The sequence below is a fragment of the Anomaloglossus baeobatrachus genome, chromosome 2 (genome assembly GCF_048569485.1).
Source record: "Anomaloglossus baeobatrachus isolate aAnoBae1 chromosome 2, aAnoBae1.hap1, whole genome shotgun sequence".
Taxonomy (NCBI): domain Eukaryota; kingdom Metazoa; phylum Chordata; class Amphibia; order Anura; family Aromobatidae; genus Anomaloglossus; species Anomaloglossus baeobatrachus.
The window spans coordinates 384,375,989-384,390,559 of record NC_134354.1 but is presented as its reverse complement, the minus strand read 5'-3'; positions in this window follow the sequence as shown (position 1 = coordinate 384,390,559).

Sequence of the window (14,571 nt, the reverse complement as noted above, 5' to 3'; positions counted from 1 at the left end):
TCTGCGGAATTGAGGGGTTTGTTTCTTTATATGCTTCAGGATTCACATCTGCGTCAAACATGTATCAAATATAGGGGACAATGCATAAAAAACACAGCAAACACGCAGTAAGAGAAGATTGGTATTGCGTTTTGTGGTGCAAACATCTGCAGAAAAAAAGCAGCATTTATGCTACTGTGAACGTGGCCTCAGCAATACATTTTTATTACATTTTTTATAGGTTTAATAGAAAAAAATAATCAATTGTGCCTTTTTTGTTTTACTCCATTTACCAATCCCAATAAATAATCTGATTGCTGTGTTGTTCAGGTTGTTATAATTACAGGGACACCAAATGTCCATGTTATTTGATGATTTGTGATGTTAATTACTTTACAAGAAAAGAGCAATCAAAATTATATTATTCGAAACTTTTTATTATTGTTAGTAAATTTTATTAGAAGAAAAAAAAAATCTCTTTTTCTCTTCCTCTACAATACAGGAGTTAGGGGTACTTTGCACACTACAACATCGCAGGTGCGATGTCGGTGGGGTCATGCCAAAAGTGATGCACTTCCTGCATCACTCTCGACATCGTAGTGTGTAAATCCTAGATGATACGATTAATGAGCGCAAAATCGTCGTAATCGTATCATCGTTGTAGCGTCGGCAAATTCCATAATTACGCTGACGCGACAGTCCGATGTTATTCCTCGCTCCTGCGGCAGCACACATCGCTGTGTGTGAAGTCGTAGGAGCGAGGAACATCTCCTACCTGCATCACCGCAGCTCCCGTCGGCTATGCGGAAGGAAGGAGGTGGGCGGGATGTTTACATCCCGCTCATCTCCACCCCTCCGCTCCTATTGGCTGCCTGCCGTGTGACGTCGTAGTGACACCACATGACCTGCCCCCTTAATAAAGAGGCGGTTCGCCGGCCAGAGCGATGTCACACGGCAGGTGAGTGCATGTGAAGCTGCCGTAGCGATAATATTCGCTACGGCAGCTATCACAATTGATATCGCAGCTGCAATGGGGGCGGGGACTATCGTGCTCAGCATCGCAACATCGGCTTGCGATGTCATAGTGTGCAAAGTACCCCTAAAGCCAGCTTTACACCTTACAATTAGGTATGCGATCTCGTATGCAATGTGACACGCCCAGGTCGCATATGCGATCCAATGAGATTGCACGTAGGTCTTTCATTTGCTGTCACACGTGCGTTAGTAGCCTATGTTAAATTGGTCAATTTTGTGTGCGATCCTTTAGATCATGTGTTCTGTGACGTATGCATTGGGCACCCTTTTTTTTTTTATTTATTGACTTGACAAGCGTGTGTAATGTGTAGGGATGCGTTTTTACTATGTCATCTGCCATTCAGCTCTGCTACATGGCCGCTGACAGCAGACACAGACAGCCATGTAGCAGAGCTGAATGGCAGATGACAGCAGACACAGACAGAGCCGCACTGTCAGAATGAACTCGGGAGAACCTCACCCGACTTCATTGTCATGCTGCGGCTCTGTCTGTGTCACGCCCTGATTAGCGGTCACCAGTGAAGGATTCACCGGTGACCGCTAAACTCCTGAGTAACTGAATTGAGCAGCCCTCTCTCATATACTCACTGATCCCCGATCCCCGGCGCTGCACGGCATTCACACTGCTCCGGCGGCTTTTACTGTTTTGAAAAAGCCGGCCGCCCATTAAACAATCTCGTATTCCCTGCTTACCCCGCCCACCGGCGCCTATGATTGGTTACAGTGAGACACGCCCCCCACGCTGAGTGACAGGTGTCACACTGCACCCAATCACAGCAGCCGGTGGGCGTGTCTATACTGTGTAGTGAAATAAATAATTAAATAATTTAAAAAAACGGCGTGCGGTTCCCCCCAATTTTAAAACCAGCCAGATACAGCCATACGGCTGAAGGCTGGTATTCTCAGGATGGGGAGCTCCACGTTATGGGGAGCCCCCCACCCTAACAATATCAGTCAGCAGCCGCCCATAATTGCCGCATACATTATATGCGACAGTTCTGGGACAGTACCCGGCTCTTCCCGATTTACCCTGGTGCGTTGGCAAATCGGGGTAATAAGAAGTTATTGGCAGCCCATAGCTGCCACTAAATCCTAGATTAATCATGTCAGGCGTCTATGAGACACCTCCATGATTAATCTGTAAATAACAGTAAATAAACACACGCCCGAAAAAATCCTTTATTGGAAATAAAAAACACACACACATTCCCTGGTTCACCACTTTAATCAGCCCCAAAAAGCCCTCCATGTCCGGCGTACTCCAGGATGGTCCAGCGTCGCATCCAGCGCTGCTGCATGGAGGTGACCGGAGCTGCAGCAGACACAGCCGCTCCGGTCACCTCCACACAGCTAATGAAGACAGCCGGCGATCAGCTGAGCTGTCACTGAGGTTACCCGCTGTCACTGGATGCAGCGGTGGATGCAGCGGTGGCCGCGGGTAACCTCAGTGACAGCTCAGCTGATCGCGCTACTCACCGCCGCTCCTCTCACCTCCACGCAGCAACTGAGGTGAGTAGCGCGATCAGCTGAGCTGTCACTGAGGTTACCCGCGGCCACCGCTGCATCCACCGCTGGATCCAGTGACAGCGGGTAACCTCACTGACAGCTCAGCTGATCGCCGGCTGTCTTCATTTGCTGTGTGGAGGTGACCGGAGCGGCTGTGTCTGCTGCAGCTCCGGTCACCTCCATGCAGCAGCGCTGGATGCGACGCTGGATCATCCTGGATTACGCCGGACATGGAGGGCTTTTTGGGGCTGATTAAAGTGGTGAACCAGGGAATATGTGTGTGTTTTTTATTTCCAATAAAGGATTTTTTCGGGCGTGTGTTTATTTACTGTAATTTACAGATTAATCATGGAGGGTGTCTCATAGACGCCTGACATGATTAATCTAGGACTTATTGGCAGCTATGGGCTGCCAAATAACTCCTTATTACCCCGATTTGCCAACGCACCAGGGTAAATCGGGAAGAGCCGGGTACTGTCCCAGAACTGTCGCATATAATGTATGCGGCAATTCTGGGCAGCTGTTGGCTGATATTGTTAGGGTGGGGGGCTCCCCATAACGTGGAGCTCCCCATCCTGAGAATACCAGCCTTCAGCCGTATGGCTTTATCTGGCTGGTTTTAAAATTGGGGGGACCGCACGCCGTTTTTTTTAATTATTTAATTATTTATTTCACTACACAGTATAGACACGCCCACCGGCTGCTGTGATTGGGTGCAGTGTGACACCTGTCACTCAGCGTGGGGGGCGTGTCTCACTGTAACCAATCATAGGCGCCGGTGGGCGGGGTAAGCAGGGAATACGAGATTGTTTAATGGGCGGCCGGCTTTTTCAAAACAGTAAAAGCCGCCGGAGCAGTGTGAATGCCGTGCAGCGCCGGGGATCGGGGATCGGTGAGTATGAGAGAGGGCTGCTCAATTCAGTTACTCAGGGGATTAGTGGTCACCGGTGAGTCTTCACTGGTGACCGCTAATCAGGATGCGACACAGACAGAGCCGCAGCATGACAATGAAGTCGGGTGAAGTTCACCCGAGTTCATTCTGACAGTGCGGCTCTGTCTGTGTCTGCTGTCATCTGCCATTCAGCTCTGCTACATGGCTGTCTGTGTCTGCTGTTAGCGGCCATGTAGCAGAGCTGAATGGCAGATGACATAGTAAAAACGCATCCCTACACATTACACACGCTTGTCAAGACAATAAATAAAAAAAAAAGGGTGCCCAATGCATACGTCACAGAACACATGATCTAAAGGATCGCACACAAAATTGACCAATTTAACATAGGCTACTAACGCACGTGTGACAGCAAATGAACGACCTACGTGCAATCTCATTAGATCGCATATGCGACCTGGACGTGTCACATCGCATACGAGATCGCATACCTAATTGTAAGGTGTAAAGCTGGCTTAATACACTATCCCTACTTCAGAAGCTCAACCTACACCAATTGCAGACTAACAGTGATCTTTTTAGAACAAATGTATTTACATTAGCTGTGAAAAGGACTTTTCGTTGTACATGACAGCACAAAGGACTGTAATGGAATGAACTCTGCTTAAATGCCTTTAAAGGGAACCTGTCATCAGAAATTTAGCTATAAAGCTAAAAGTTTCCCCCTCTGCATCTCCTGGGCTGCATTCTAGGAAGCTTCCTATAGTTTTTGTGGCCCCTTTTATTCCAAAATAAATACTTTACAAACTTGTACCTTTTCGTATGCAAACTTCTTAAATCTTCCATGGGGGCGGGCTGCCTGATGTACGTTGCTGTCCTCCTGCCGATTTACGCGCCCCCGAACGCTGAATTCCAAACCTCAGGACGCCGCCCCTGGGCGCCCGTGGTCCCGCGCATGCGCTGTGCTACTGTAGCGGTGCCGTGCACTGTGTGCACGTGTGACCGCTAGTGACACTGCGCGGGCACGAGGTTATGGGCGGCGCTGTGAGTGTCATCAGCAAGTGCCGCCCATAACCTCGTGACCGCACTTTCCCCTCTTCTTCCAGCGTTCTGCGCAAACGCTCGCTGGCCAGATGACCGGACGTCACCTCCTTCCCATCCTGCTCAGCAGCAGGAAATAGATGGGAGAAACGGACGGAGCAGTCGGTGCCCGCGCAAAAGCGTCACCAGCGGTCACACGTGCACGCAGTGCACGGCACCGCTACAGTAGCACAGCGCATGCGCGGGACCACGGGCGCCCAGGGGCGGCGTCCTGAGGTTTGAAATTCAGCATTCGAGGGCGGCGTAAATCGGCAGGAGGACAGCAATGTACATCAGGCAGCCCGCCCCCATGGAAGATTTAAGAAATTTGCATACAAAAAGGTACAAGTTTGTAAAGTATTTATTTTGGAATAAAAGGGGCCACAAAAACTATAGGAAGCTTCCTAGAATGCAGCCCAGGAGCTGCAGAGGGGGGAACTTTTAGGTTTATAGCTACATTTCTGATGACAGGTTCACTTTAATACACTATCCCTATTTCAGGAGCTTACCCCACACCAATTGCAGACTAAGAGCCGTATTGTTAGAGAATAGAATGTATTTGAATTAGCCCAGGAAAAGACTTTTGGTTTAATGTTACACCAGCAAGCAGAGTGAAGATGGTGTCACACATAGCGACGCAGCAGCGATCACGACCAGCGATCTGACCTTATCAGGATCGCTGCTGCGTCGTTACATGGTCGCTGGTGAGCTGTCAAACAGGCAGATCTCACCAGTGACTAGTGACCAGCCCCCAGCCAGCAGCGACGCGTGGAAGTCTAACTAAGCTAAATATCGGGTAACCAAGGAGAGCACTTCTCTTGGTTACCCAATATTTACCTTAGTTACTAGCGTCCGCCGCTTTCACGCTGCCAGTGCCGGCTCCCTGTTCCCTGCACTCCTAGCCAGAGTACACATCGGGTTAATTACCCGATGTGTACTCCAGCTACGTATGCAGGGAGCAGGGAGCCGGCAATGGCAGCGTGAAAGCACACCGCTTAGCACTGGCTCCCTGCACTCCTAGCCAAAGTACACATCGGGTTAATTACCCGATGTGTACTCCAGCTACGTGTGCAGGGAGCAGGGAGCCGGCACTGGCAGCGTGAGAGCGACGGACGCTAGTAACTAAGGTAAATATCGGGTAACCAAAGAAAGGGCTTCTTGGTTACCTGATGTTTACCGTGGTTACAGCTTACCGCAGGCTGCCAGACGCCAGCTCCCTGCTCTCTGCTCGCTTCAGTTTGTCGCTCTTTCGTTGTCACACACAGCGATGTGTGCTTCACAGGAGGGGAGCAACGTCCAAAAAATGAAGCAGGACATTCAGCAACAACCAGCGACCTCACAGCAGGGGCCAGGTCATTGCTGGATGTCACACACAGCGACAGCGACGGGACGTCGCTGCTACGTCACAGAAAATGGTGACTTAGCAGCAACGTCGTTGTCATTGTCGCTATGTGTGACACCACCTTAACACTGTGCCACACTGTCACTTTTCCAGCAGAAACTCTCCCTACATTCTATCTGGGTACAGAATGCTGAGCATAGCGTCACCGGGTCCTCTATAGACCTGATGCCGCATTCCAATCACAGTAGTGCCTGAAGCCAACATAGCTACGGTATTTTTTTTACTGTGATAGGTAATTTGCATGTGCTTAGTGGCTAAAAAAAGCCATGAGAAATACAAGGCAGGAACTCGAGCATGACACCAGAATAGTCAATTGAGTATCGAGCGTCTCGAATACCCCAATGCTTGATCAAATAACGAGTGCCAGACATGCTCACCCATCATTAATTATAATGCCAAAATTCAGACCCTACACAGATTGTAAAAAGCCAAATATACTGTATTATTATACTTCTAATCCAAATCGACCCCCAAAATAACTACAAAAGGGTCAAGAAACAAAATGCTGTTTATATAGAATTTATAGTATTTAAGTTTGGCGTTTAAAGTAACATCTTAATGCAGCAGTTTATAGTGAAATAAAATGTCAAAAAAGAAATGGAAAACATACCAACAAAACCACCATGAAATCACGAAGAACGTGTACTATAAATACCATCTAAACCATCAGATCTATAGACTTCCCCTCATGTGCAGAATAAGGTAACCCTTCCCTGGCACAACTCTACTGCCGAGTTATTGAGGTTTTACAGTCAGCGCTTGAATAAAAAGTGACCATTGGGCTCTATAACACTGGCATCCACTGTGTATGATAACATTTTGACTGGCTGTAATGCCTAAGGAACCTTTTTGTTCTTGTGAGCATTTTAAGTTATCAAACCTCAGAGCTCTCTTAATTTTATTTGATATAAATGTGACACCCTGGCAAAACCAGGAAGTCACAGATAGGCCCCTGCATAACACCATCCCTCACTTAGGTGACACACAGTCGACCTGAAAACCTAGTCACCCCTCCCTTAGGGAAAGATAGACACACCAGTGGGCGGGACCAGGCAGTTGGGAACGCCCACCTAGGGGACTAGACAGCCCAGGGCGGGAAAACAAGCAGAGTGAAGCTTTAGTTCAAGTTTGGAGTTCAAGTGGAGAGGAGTGTGGGCTAGAGCTAGGTGTAGCTCCAGCAGAGGAAGTTCAAGTTGAACGGTGCCAGGGTTGGAGCCCTGGTGCCTTTGGCAAGGTGGCAGATGGTGACCTTCGTCGGCAGGAGACGGGAAGACGGCTCGGCAGATCCAAAGTGGACCAGGACAGGGTTGTAGCCCACCGGTACTGACATGGAGAACTGACCCAGAAACCGTAGCACAGAGGGTGTACTCGGACACTGAAGCCAGGACCGAAACCAGCGGCCTAGCTAATTAACCGATTGAGGTCAGGATTATAGGTCCTGTCCCACCCAAAGACCCTAAAGAAGGCAACAGCCCACTGATAGGGATAAGACCCACGGGCCAGCGCCTGAGGGCACGGCTCCTTGGGCCACAGCCAGCCGGGAGCGGACTCCTGAGTTCCACACCAGGCAGTCCACGATACACAAAACAAGTGCAGAGGAAAGGACAGTGACCACCAGCCCGGGTGGGGGACCTGAATGCAACCGGCCGCGGCGGCCGGCCACCAGCACCTTGGTTTACCAAAAGACTCGTGTGATTCATTTAATGTGAATAACCAAACATCCCCTCGCACGTCCAGGCGCACCGGCCCTTGCCATCGCTATACCCTGCACAAAGACACTGGGTCCCGGGGCAACCATCCCTACCCATGAAGGGGTTAACATCCAGCTGCCACTACATCTCCCCCGGGTGACCCACAACATCAGCGGTGGTGTCCCACTTCGCCACACACCGTGGGTGGCGTCACTAACTTAATACGGCCTAGCCCGTACATCTACGTCCCCCCTTTTTATTTGGCGTGTCCGCGAGACCCTCGGGTCCGGAGACCCTCGAGCCACCCACCGAAGGACCGGATCCATGCAGCGGTGGTTGCTGGCATGGGGGCGGCACACCCTGAAACTTGGCGTCACGAACAGGATACAAACCCATCCACCTACCTGGTGGAAGTGCGCCATGAATTGGACAGTCAGCGGTGATCCGTTGAGAAATTTTCGGAAGTCGCCATTTTTGCCGCCATTTTTAGGCGCGAAAACTGCAGCCCAGCGTCTTCTTTCCCGAGAAAAGGGCACGAAGCTGAAGCCCCGCCCCTTGGGAACACGGCCGGAAGGTGAACCCCAAGGTTGTAAAACGAAACTAACCAGCTCAAAAAGGTGCATCTACGTTGGTACCTTACACTGGAAAAATTGGTGCATTACATCCCCAACTACTCACCGCTCTGTTGGAAGGCCTGCCTCCAGAGGGGATCACTGGGACACTGTTGGTTGCACTGTCTGAGAATCCAACCTTTTTGGATAGCAGTTTTCAGACTCATTAACAAAATGACAGGTGTGCACACCAACCCCAACCCAGGGCTGGCAGTTCTGAATTTCTAATAGCTGCCAGACAGTGTCTGAGCCATTCGTGGAAGGCCACTGAAGCTCCCTCTGGAACGGAGTTATATAGTAGGATCGACCAACAATGCCAATATGAATACTGCCTTGCCCACTCCCTAAAACAAAAATCTAGAATTCTTACAATATGGGAACCCTGGCTGTCATCCAGCCATGCAACACCTATTACACAACTATTCCCCGAGCAAAGAGCACCTAATTGAGATAGAGCCAATGGAATTATAGCCCTGGTTCGGCTAGCCAGGGGGCTAAAGCATTGAGACCCTGACTGAGGCAGCAGTTTATGAGAGAAATCTCGGAGGTAATCCAGGCAGGCATCTAACCCTCTACCCTTACTAACCCCCCCTCCCACTTCCCCCAACCCTACCTTCTTCCCCTCCATCTTTGTTCTTGTTCCCCTTTACTTGAATGAAGTCCCTATCTTTCCTCCCCCCTCCTCCCTCCCCATGTTGTTGTGTGGTTAAAGTGTAAGGCAGAGGAATTGTAACCGGATTGTCTTGGAGTATACTAATGTATGGAGCCCTCATGTGCGGGCAGTTTGACAAATGTTATCTTCATTTACCATGTATGATTTTGTATCTGCCGTGTTTTCAATAAAAACTAATTGGATTAAAAAAAAAGTAAAACGATACTAACGAGCCAAAAAAGAGAGTGCTTGCAAAAGACCAGGGGGAAGCGGGCGAAGAGTCTGCAGCTTGTCACCCATGCAGATAAAGGGCAGAGACACCAGGACTCTGCCACCCTTTTGTTCCTGGACCCCGAAAGAGGAAGATGGCCGAACAATCTGGCAAGCCCGTCATGGAGCACTTTGTGCGGAACAGCCAACTGGGTGGAAGCCCAGACAGCGCGGATGTGCCACCGAATACAGGCTCAGGCCAATGTGTTGCTAAGACGATGGATGGCCGAGATTGCAGAGCTAGCTGCATCCGTTCGGGCCCGTGAAGTGGAGGCATCTTCGGAGGAGCGGGTAAGCGACCCATGCCCCTATGTCCCATCAGGACCAATCCACCAGGCTGAGCAGCCCGGTCTGCCCCCATCCGCCACGCTGCCTCCCTCACCGCCCGCACCTGTTGCTGACACCCCTCTTGGTCCGTTGCCACTGGCAACTGCAGCAATACCTGTCCCATCTGCCTGCGAGGACCGCCAGCGAATCCTCAGGCCACGTGCACGCCACCAATCCAGCACCCGCATCAGCTCCAAGCCAGATCGCGTCCCGGCAGATGTCCCGTCCGGTCCCGAGCCAGACCGCAACCCTGATGACATCGATCCCGGTCCTGGAGAAAGCAGCGCCCGTGATGATGACGGCCCTGGCAGTCCGCCCGGCCGCAGCGGAGGCAGTCACCAACCGGAAGTCAGCACTGCCAGAGACGCTGACTGCTCCCAAGCTCCCGGTCTTGGCTGAGGCACAGCGGGGATGCACCTGCGGGGCAGCAGAGCGGGCCATGACACAGCGGGGCCCTCCATTGCCAGTAGTGCTGGTCGTAGCCGGCACGGAGGGACTCCGGCTGGGCCCAGCCCCCTCGCAGGTGGAAACCGAGCATGAAGCAAGTGCTCCGTATTAGCGCCAGCTGAGCAAAGAAATTGTGGCCCAGGAGAAGAGGAAGGCGGAGGTCCTGTCCCGGAGCTACAGCGAAAAGGACCATCTCAGGAACGCCACCTTCCGGGTGCGGAGCCTGACATATCAAGGCCAGGTCCGGCAATTCAATGCCCAGAAAGGTTGGGGCTTTATTTACAGGCCGGGCCTGGAGGCCGAGATTTTCGTATCCCGGAGAGATGTGGCTTCTCATCTGCCCGTTGGCCACCCAGACCAAGACCTGGAGCCCGAAGACATGGTCTCGTACACCCGGCATTGCGTAGAGAGGGGGTGGTTTTCCATTTTATAGTTCATGGACCATGGCTTTGGACTGGAAAGCCAACCCAAAAACTATTGGGTCTTGTAAATAGTCCCTGACCAACCTTCTCACCCTGCAGCAGTCTCTCGAGAGGCTGATTGGATGAAGGGCCTGCGGTAGAGTCGGCCGAGGCCCAGTCACCACCAAAACCGGTGGCTACCCTCCGGGTCAGGGGTCCCCTGGATGTGGGGCCCTTGAAAAAAGACTGCCGGGTAAGGAACTTTTTACCCGGCCCATTTGGACCTAACCTGGACTTGGGGAAGGGGTGCCAACCAGTGTTTTAGAGGTGGCACCAGGGCTAGGTTGTTTTGGGTGGGTGAGGTGAGAAGGACCCGGTCCGTCCCGTCCCGGTTTTACATGTGCAATGTTTAAGAAAAGTGCCTCCCGTAAGGGAAGAGTTAAAATATATTTTGATGTAAATATGTTACTATACTTGTAATTGTGTTTTTACCTTTTTCAGTTCCTGTTCAATAAATGTTTGTGGTCGGACAGCCCGCGGACGGTCTGTATTAAACCAAGGGGGAATGTGACGCCTGGAAAAACCAGGTAGTCACACATAGGCCCCCACATAACACCATCCCTCACTTAGGTGACACACAGTCGACCTGAAGCCCTAGTCACCCCCCCTTAGGGAAAGATAGACACACCAGTGGGCGGGATCGGCATTTGGGAACACCCACCTAGGGGTCTATACAGCCCGGGGTGGGAAAACAAGCAGAGTGAAGCATTAGTTCAAGTTTGGAGTTCAAGTGGAGAGGAGTGTGGGCTGGAGCTAGGTGTAGCTCCAGCAGAGGAAGTTCAAGTTGAACGGTGCCAGGGTTGGAGCTCTGGTGCCTTTGGCTAGGTGGCAGATGGTGGCCTCCATCGGCAGGAGACGGGAAGACGGCTCGGCAGATCCGAGATGGGCCAGGACAGGGTTGTAGCCCGCCGGTACTGACACGGAGAACTGACCCGGAAACCATAGCACAGAGGGGATACTCGGACCCTGAAGCCAGGACTGAAACCAGCGGCCTAGCTAGATTGAGGTCAGGATTATAGGTCCTGTCCAACCCAAAGACCCTAAAGAAGAAAAAAGCCCACCGATAGGGATAAGGCCACCGCCAGGGCCCATAGATCCCACGGGCCAGCGTCTGGGGGCATGACTCCTTAGGCCACAGTCAGCTGGGAGTGAACTCCTGAGTTCCACACCAGGCAGTCCATGATACACAAAGCAATTGCAGAGGAAAGGACAGTGACCACCAGCCCGGGTGGGGGACATGAATGCAACCAGCCACGGCAGCCGGCCACCAGCACCTTGGTATACCAAAATACTTGTGTGATTCATTTACTGTGAGTAACCAAACATCCCCTCGCACGTCCGGGCGCACCGGCCCTTGCCATCGCTATGCCCTGCACAAAGACAGTGGGTCCCAGGGCAACCATCCCTACCCACGATGGGGTTAACATTTAGCTGCTACTACATCTCCTCCGGGTGCCCCACAACAGCAGCGGTGGTGTCCCACTTCACCACACACCGTGGGTGGCGTCACAAACTTAATACGGCCTAGCCTGTACATCTACGCCCCCCCTTTTTATTTAGCATGTCAGCGAGACCCCCGGGTCCGGAGACCCTCGAGCCACCCACCGAAGGACCGGATCCGAACAGCAGCAGCTGCTAGCACGGGGGCGGCACATAAACATAATTTTAATTAGTGACACAAGAATGTAGACTTATGTGCCGCCCCCATGCCAGCAGCCGGTGCTGCTCGGATCCGGATCTACGGTACGGCTCAAGGGGTTCTCCGGACCCGGGGGTCGCGTGGACACTTCGAATAAAAGGGGACGTATTTATACGGGATTGGTTGTAAAATGTCTGTGATGCCACCCACGGTGTGTGATGAGATGTAGCACCACCGCTGCCGTTGCGGGGCTCCTGGGGACGTTAGGCTGGCAGCTGGATGTTAACCCCTCCATGGGTAGGGATGGATGTCTCGGGGCCCAGTGTCTCTATGCTGAGGAGGGTGATTGCAGGGGCTGGCGCACCAGGCCAGGCCGGGGATGTTACTCACGGTCGAATAAAGCACACAAGTCCTGTGGTAAACCAAGGTGATGGTGGCCGGCTGCCGCAGATGGGTGTACCTGATCCCACTCCCGGGTTGGTTGTCAAAGTCTCTCTCCTCTGCACTCAGTGTGTTGTAGGTAGGACTTCCCGGTTTCAAACACGGGAGTCTGCTCCCGGTCCTTTGGTTGGGAGCCATGCCCATCTGACGCTGACCCTTGGGATCTACGGGCCCTGGCAGTTGCCCTATCCCCCACAGTGGGTGATTGTCTACTTTTCGGGACTTAGGTTAGGACAGGACTTAAAATCCTGCCCTCAATTGGTTAATTAGCTAGCCCGTCGTTGCCGGTCCTGGCTTCAGGGTCCAAGTACCCCCTCTGTGCGCACGGTTTCCGGGTCAGTTCTCTGGTGTCAGTACCGGCGGGCTCCAACCCTGTCCCAGTCCACCTCGGATGTCTGCAGCTGTCTTCCCGTCTCCTGCAGACTCTTGCTACCGTCTGCCACCTAGGCAAGGTGTCAGGGCTCCGACCATGGCACCTGTCAGACTTCACCTCCACTCCAAACTTGAACCTAATCTAATTCCGACTGTTTTCCCGCCCTGGGATCTCCAGACCCCTAGGTGGGCATTTCCTAACTGGCTGGTCCCGCCCACTGGTGTGTCTGTCCTTCCCTGAGGGGGGTGACTAGGGTTTCAAGTCGGCTGATTTAACCCTTTGTGGGGGTAGGTGTTATGCGGGGGCCTATATGCACTTCTACCTGGTTTTCCATGGTGTTACACTTACTTAAAAGGCACACTTAGCATGTAATGCAGAAGTGTATATACTTATATGTACATTGTACCTTGGGGAGGGTCTGTGTACCTCCGAATTTATTGTGATTATCTACAGAACAGCAATATTCTTAGCAGCTGTTGTCATGAACATGAAAACTGAACTTGAGTTTTGCTTGCTATTGAAGAAAACAATTCACCTGAAGCTAAAATAGCTAGAATATTAGTGTTTGCATGGGATTGGCACTGTCATAGACACTTTTGTCACCACATACAGTACACACCCTGTCACCTTACATCCTCTGCCTGGACCTGAGGCATAAGGACAAGCAGTATATAAGCAGCTCCGACCAGTCCAAGCCCTAGATACCTACCGACTTCACCTAACCTGCTCATCAAGGTAACACACTAGACTTATACTTGCTTATTCCAGACTGGTTTCTGTAAGGATTGTAGGTTGCTTCTTATATATCAATATAAATATTTTATTTTTATTATTATAGACTTATCAAACATTATCTAACAAGAATAATTGAATTAATAAGGTGCACATAGAATTTTCTAAATAATTTCTAGATGAAAAATATTAAATAATTGGATTTTCCTACACATACCAAATACAAAAACATAATGTAAAATATTATAAAATATTTCATGTGTAAATCTTATTTTCTTTGTTCAACATTTGCATTTTTGTATATATAATTTTGTGGGCTTTTTTTATTATGTAAGATTCTAAGCAAAGAAAATAAAGTAGTAAAAGGATGTGTTCTCTCATTTAGCACAGTACTTTAAAATAACATTTAGAGAATGTGTTTTTTTTCTGAGATTTTGGGAAATTTGTCCAAGAGCAGGGAATTTTATAAAATAAACTTAGGACATTACAAACTTGGTGGATCCACGGAGGCTCAGGTGCTGACCCTCAATGGTCCCCTCTAGTCTTGCAGTGATGATGTCCCATCAATCGTTTAGTTAATTACTGCAGACAATCACTGGTCTCAACAAAGATGGTTTCTAGTACTTACATTGGAAATTATTGCAGTGAACTAGTCACATGTAAACAAAAAAAAAATCCATATTGCTTATATTTTTCATAAAACACCACTAAAGCAGGGCTTTTTTTTAAATACTAGAGTGGTTGATTTAAATGTAAATTCCTTGCCCATAGTGTTATACTTACCCTCCAGCATTTACTCCATTTTTCAGCACCACTGCAGTCTCACAGCGCTATCTTGTAACTTTAACTTCTGACTGTCTGGAAGTAAGAAGTTACTTTACAAGGTTTCAATATATCTCTATGAGAGGCAGAAAGAGGACAGAACAAGGCTCTCATAGAGATGCATTGTGTTGTGATCTTCAGAGCACTCCATGAAAACCTGGAGCTGTCGGCAGTTCACACATCAACAGAGATCAACAGGAAAGGCAGAGGG